Source organism: Bombus terrestris, chromosome 9, assembly GCF_910591885.1.
Source record: "Bombus terrestris chromosome 9, iyBomTerr1.2, whole genome shotgun sequence".
Lineage (NCBI taxonomy): Eukaryota > Metazoa > Arthropoda > Insecta > Hymenoptera > Apidae > Bombus > Bombus terrestris.
This window is the reverse complement of record NC_063277.1, coordinates 12,540,806-12,547,021: the sequence shown is the minus strand read 5'-3', so window position 1 is coordinate 12,547,021 and position 6,216 is coordinate 12,540,806. Positions and strand designations below refer to the sequence as shown.

The 6,216-nt window shown below is 35.6% G+C and overlaps 1 long non-coding RNA gene across 1 annotated transcript; it reads left to right on the top strand.

The window, feature by feature from the left end:
* Positions 1–4,724: 4,724 nt before the first annotated feature.
* LOC125385693 lies at positions 4,725–5,980 on the top strand. Its single transcript, XR_007225247.1, has 3 exons — positions 4,725–5,291; positions 5,418–5,631; positions 5,718–5,980. It is a non-coding gene; the product is annotated as an uncharacterized LOC125385693 (long non-coding RNA).
* The last annotated feature ends 236 nt before the right edge of the window (positions 5,981–6,216 follow it).

Sequence of the window (6,216 nt, the reverse complement as noted above, 5' to 3'; positions counted from 1 at the left end):
TACTTCTAAAGTAATATTCTAATGCAAGTTTTTCAATTAGCCATTTCATGAATGAGCAACAAAAATCCTCCCATTCTCTAACGTCTATTCATCGACTTAATATTGCGCTCGTTATCATTTTGACAAACTCTATTTCATCCATATTTTTCACGCAATGTCGTCACAAAAGCGTATTAATTAGATATTCTCCTTTAGAAAGCTAGATTACTCGTAGTAAAAGCTATTTAATTTCTTTAATCTTTTAATATTTGTGCATTGCGCGATGCTGTTCGTAGTATATTTGCGCGCGTGCGAACACAGGGACCGCGTAATCTCATTTCGTTGGTTAATTAACGTAGCTAAATGCGTAGTAAGGCAGAGGATAGTTGATGTATCATAATCGCGTTAAATCTATTATTATTTCCTCTACTTTGTACAGCGTATGGCGTTGATTATTCGATTGACGTCGTTAAGTCTTTCTTTCAAGGGTAGCTAACGTAATTCTCGTCCCCTTTTATAAAGCTCGAACGTTATAACGTTTCCTTTGAGACGCTTTCGCCTTCATTTACTTATCTGTGCTTTTATTTTTAGTCGCGTCTTTAAGTACCTTATCGGATATATTCCATTCTGATAGCAATTGGCTACTGTAACCTGTTAACCGGGTCAGTTCTTGATCGGACGCCTTTCCGGGTATCGAACGAAACATTTATGAAACGAGGTTTAGTCTATTTTAAATTTCCTGAATTGAGTGTATATTATAACGAGTTTGTAGAAACTACAAGAAGAGACGGAGAAATGGTTTAAGCGAGGAAATTTAATTTTAGTCCAATTGATTTTTATCCTAGTGAATGGACATATATGATATATTGATAATTACAACATGTGACGTATGAAAAATATCAACGAGTAGACATATGTATAGAAAAATGGTGTAAACGACAAAACCTTTAATTTTGAAAATATATAAATTTTATTTTTTATTTTTAATCGCAAAGTAACATCCACATCATATCACCAGTGATTATGAGTATACAAAATTTGTTAACACAGCATTGAAATTCACAGATATGAAAGTTTTAAAAGAATCTCATGTAATTAATAAGAAAATTTTCTATTCAACTTTCATCACAGTAGTTGACGAATGAATAATATTTTATCTTGGTATCTTATCAGACGTAATATCTTGCTCACGAATATTGTACAAAAGATTTAAAAGAATTGCAGCGCATCAGTTAGAAAAAGGAAAGAAGCCTCGAAGATCATCCGTTCAATCTCCGGACATAAAACCAGGCGAATGAATTTCAAATGTAACACCTACTTCACGCCAGGGAAATTAATTACACGAGGACGATTACGGGATCGGCGGTGAATTTATCAAGCCATCTCGAAACGTCGCTGACACTCCGGTGAAAAACGTTTCTGTCGGACGCAACTTGCTCAATTATCGCCGGTGGCCACGGAATGGGGCCAAGTGCATAACCCCGCCACGTAATTTCATTTTTTGCCAGCCGAGTCGCGTATTAGCCGATGTCGAAAAGTTGAAGAGGCGCTGCTCGTCCTTCAGTGGCAGCTTCGGCCACAAACTTTCCAGTTGAATTTATCGCGACCATTCGATCTTCGTGGCAAAATTCCATGTCGTCTAACAATCATTCTTCTCTTCCTTCCCTTTTTCTTCCTTTCACTTCCACTCCCTTTGTTTTTTGTATTTCGTTTTGCAACAGCATGTTGTTCGCAGCGCACTGCGACAGCCAACGTATATGATAGCCGAAGATTTGTATCGGCGGCGTCTCTGGGGCCTTTTGTCGTTGGGGACGTTTTGCACGCGCGGAGAAGAAACGTCGACGTGGGGATTTCCAAATGTAAAATGGAGCTATTTTTATCTGGCTCGTATGTGCGCATCCCATTTAGTTTGTTTTATATTCTAAATATGATGTGGTTTTGCTGTTTCTCTTTCCTATGGAAATTCGAGTCCGATAAGAATATTTTCTCGTTTATTATCTAAGTTTAGATAATATACAAATCTTTAGCTGGAATGATTAGTGATTCATACTAAATATACATAGATATATATTAATTCATTACTAATTCATCATTATTTGGTATATGAGAAATAAAAGTAAAAATTGGAGAATTCGATTACATCGCGTTTAAGTTATTTTGTACTCTGAATGTGATGTTTCTCATGTATTTTTGAAATGGGAATGGGAGCTTGATAAGGATAGTTATATGTGTACTTTTAACATGTACCTTTGAGCTTTCTTTTTTATTGATATTTTGCGTTTAACATTCATCGGTCGTGAAATTACAGATTTTATGATATTACGCTACGAAAAATACAAATAAAAATTCGTTCCCATTGCCTCGCGTTTACTTTACAGATTTCTCTAGATTTATAGAATCAAGATAACTCTCGCACAATGCAAAACCATGTTTCCCACCATCTTCTTCTACAAAAATGAATCTATAGAAATATACCAGTCAACTGCGGAATTTAGTTTTATTGTAGAAATCTTTCATGGGATTAGGTCGTGGAGTGGGTAAGTACAAAGGACGACGAGTGTAAAGGTAAAACGCACCGAAATAAAGTTTTTGTTTATGCGTTCGCCAAACGTAATTCATTGAATAAGACAAATATCGAAATAATTCTACAAACGATCATGTTATCGACGTGTGTGTGATAGTTTGCGTCGTTGGGACATTTCAGAAGCCGTACTGGTTTTGCGATGAACGATCAGTGTCCGAAACATTTAACCTTTGGATCGACTACGCGATTAAGTTCGATTTACGATCTCCATTGGACAGACAATTACAACCTTGTTGAGGCGCGATTACGCCAAGCGACCAAGAACATAGAACAAGGCTAAAAGCATTCAGTCGTATGGTATGAGCTCGTTTAGTATAAACGGCCATCGAACAATTTGTTCGTAATTTGGCCAAAGGGTTTCTTCATGACGAACCCGAGCGGACGTTGTCAGATATCGGACGTAGCATGTATTAGGTCATCCCATAAGTTCGTTCCGTTTTTCGAGCGGTTATATATGTTAAGATTGTTTACATACTTTCAGTTTCATGGAAAAACGTAATCCCCCTCTCGTTGTACAACTTCTTCCCATTTTTCAAGTGCATTGGTCCCTTATCGCCGTATGTTTATAAATCGACACATGAAATGTATACACAAAAGTCGGCACGAACTTATAGGATGACCTAATAAAATGCTCAATGCTTATCTTCTTGTGCTCCAATCAAAAGCAATGTCCATCGCTCTCGCTTTCCTAAACAAAATTGTCCCTAACGAATCAGCTCATCTCGTAGCCTCAGACACAGCCATCCCTAGATTTCCTCCGCCACAACATCAGTAAAACTATTTATGATATTTCTTAATGTAGATAAAGCAATAATCTTTTTAAAATCTATTCCAAAATTTGCTATTACACCTGATATAAATATTGTTATTCTTGAAATTATTAAAATATATTCTTTATATTTTAAGTCAATTAATATTTCATAATTAATTAATAAATAAATTCCAGCAGTTACTAATGTCGAAGAATAAACTAAGGAAGAAACAGGTGTAGGAGCTATTATTGCAGCAGGTAATCAAATTATAAATATTAATTGTGCACTTTTTCTAAATACTATAACTAAAAATATTAATAAAATTAATAAATTTATATTATATAAAATTAAATTTCATCTACCAAAAATTATTATAAAACAAATAATTATTAATAATCTTGAATCACCTAAACGATTTAAAATTACAGTTATTATTCCTGAATTAAAAGCTAAATTCTTTTGATAATAAATAATTAAACAATAAGAAATTAATCCTAATCCATCTCACCCTAACAATAAAGTTAATATATTAGGACTCAAAATTAAAAAAATTATTGATAACAAAAACAATATTATTAAATAATAAAAACGTTTAATTAAATATTTATTTATTGTTGTGGCGGTATGAAAACTAAGTATGAAAACTCAGTAAAAGTCAGTCATTCTCTATCTTTAGAATAATCAACACCTTTTACCCAGTTTCTACCCTTAGACCGGTCGCGTACTTGGCGTATCAGTGCAACTAGGTTTTACACAAAGTTGTTGGAGTGAGTTGTGATTTATGTGTGTTAATTCAGTGTATATTCCATTGTGATTGCTGAATTCATCATAAAGTTTAATAAAGGCAAAATTGATAGTTGTGCTAGGACCCAGGTATTTTATTTTATCATCCAACCCTCGACTTTACGTGACAGGCTGATGACGGAGATAAAGATGTGGCGGCAATCGGCGACAATGTATATCGCCGAAGCGAAGGGTCTAATGAGCCATCAATATCCCAACGGTCCTTCCGCCGAATGTTCCAGAAGAAGACGTGAGTGACAACGGTCGCGGACGTCTAACAAACGCGTGGATAGTGGGGATATTGAGGAGTGACAAAGGACAAGAATCGGATTCGATCGAAAGTCAAGTTGTAAGAGCTTCAGTCTTGGAAAATCACGGCTGGATTTCGAGAGTAAATTTTAATTAGTGTAAACAAAGCGTTAAGAAATAAATTCTCTCTTTCTCCTTTAGTATTATTTTTCATCTTCGATTTCCTTCTTTTTATTTTACGTGACAAGTGCCGCCACAATAACATCACACTTTACTTTTATACAACAAGTGCAAATACAGTGCTGGATTACTCTAACGCTTGATCTATTAAACCTCCTTCACCTTGAGCGTTAAGTCATTCGAGGAACGCGATATCGATCGATCGGTTTGACCTAACCGATCGATTGCTCTTTAGTCGAGAATTCGCAACAATCGTAGTAAAGCAAACGCGTGTCACCGATGGGAACCCGTGGTAGTCAGCGCGTTAGTTTTACTAGTCACAATTAGTCTAGACGCAGTTTTAAACACTGAAACGAGCTATAACGTTCTCGCTCGCTGCTTGCTGAATTTACGATCGTTTTCTGTCTTTTCCATTCACGTGTATGGCGTGAATATACAAAATACCGGCTGTATTTTACTGTGAAAAATACCGAAATTCTCTAGGTGACTGTTAGAATCTGGGATTTCAGGTAGCCGCGGAACGACAGAGGTGAACAGCGGCGTAGTAAAAGTGCATGAATATTCATGACGTCAAAAGCAGCGTACGTCGTAAAGTCGATCCACGTCCTGTCTGTCTTGCGAGGCCTACGTTCGTAAAATGTACACGTGATGCTCGAACGTAATACGATAGCTGGATTCTTAAAAATTTGTTGTACAATGAATTCGTGCTATATCGACTGAATAATCAATGGCAAAGTGAAGATAAAGATTGCGAATAAAGTATGGTGTGTGTGTATTATTGTGTACAGTAGCGTATATATATATAGGGATGGATTTAAGGTTTTTCTATAATTTTTAATATCAATGCATTTAATATATCTATAACGTAATTAACATTTCTTTTTATACAGAGTCCTTCGGTAGGACGAGATTTTTTTTAGTGACTGGATAAGTGATTTTACGCGTTGTGAACGAGCGGTGGAAATACCAGGAACGTAATTATTCGTGGAGGATTCTCGCGGGCTCTAATTGTTACTCAAGGGATTGAGCAATCTATCTTCTGATTATATTAGAGGTCGGAGAACCCTGCCAGTTATGAGAGCCAAGGCTGTCTCAAAACTCGAGGTATTTGCATTTAAAAGATACGAAAGCGAACCTCTGTAGATTGATATAATTATTCACGCGGTATTAATGATATAATTGTTGTGTAGGATTAGAATCGTAGAAAATCTTTTCCTATGATTCAGTACGATTACGAACATTTCATGCTACGAGAATGAAAAGTAACATGGAATCTTGGCTAACGCAAGTATCAATACTTTCAGCCACTGTATATCTTAAAATTACCGGTTTGTAAGATGTATCTAAATGCACTATGCACAAATCGGTATAATTCAAATGATATTAACTAAACTAAATAGATCAACATAATTGTGTCTGTCTAAATAAAAATCAATATCGATTTTAGTAAAAATTACTTGGAAGTTTACAGCAACGATGCAAGCAGAAAGATCCAAAATCGGTCACTTTCATGAGTTTTGACAGTTCTATTATTTAATAACAAGCAAATTTTAACAGCAATATCGACGCAATTAAACTAAATTTTTATAATCATAAAGACTAATCAAGACCTGCAAAAGGACATCCCATTCGCTGCGCTATTCTCTCCCTTCCATCGCCACAAGCTATCCACCTGGCAAAAATCTAACT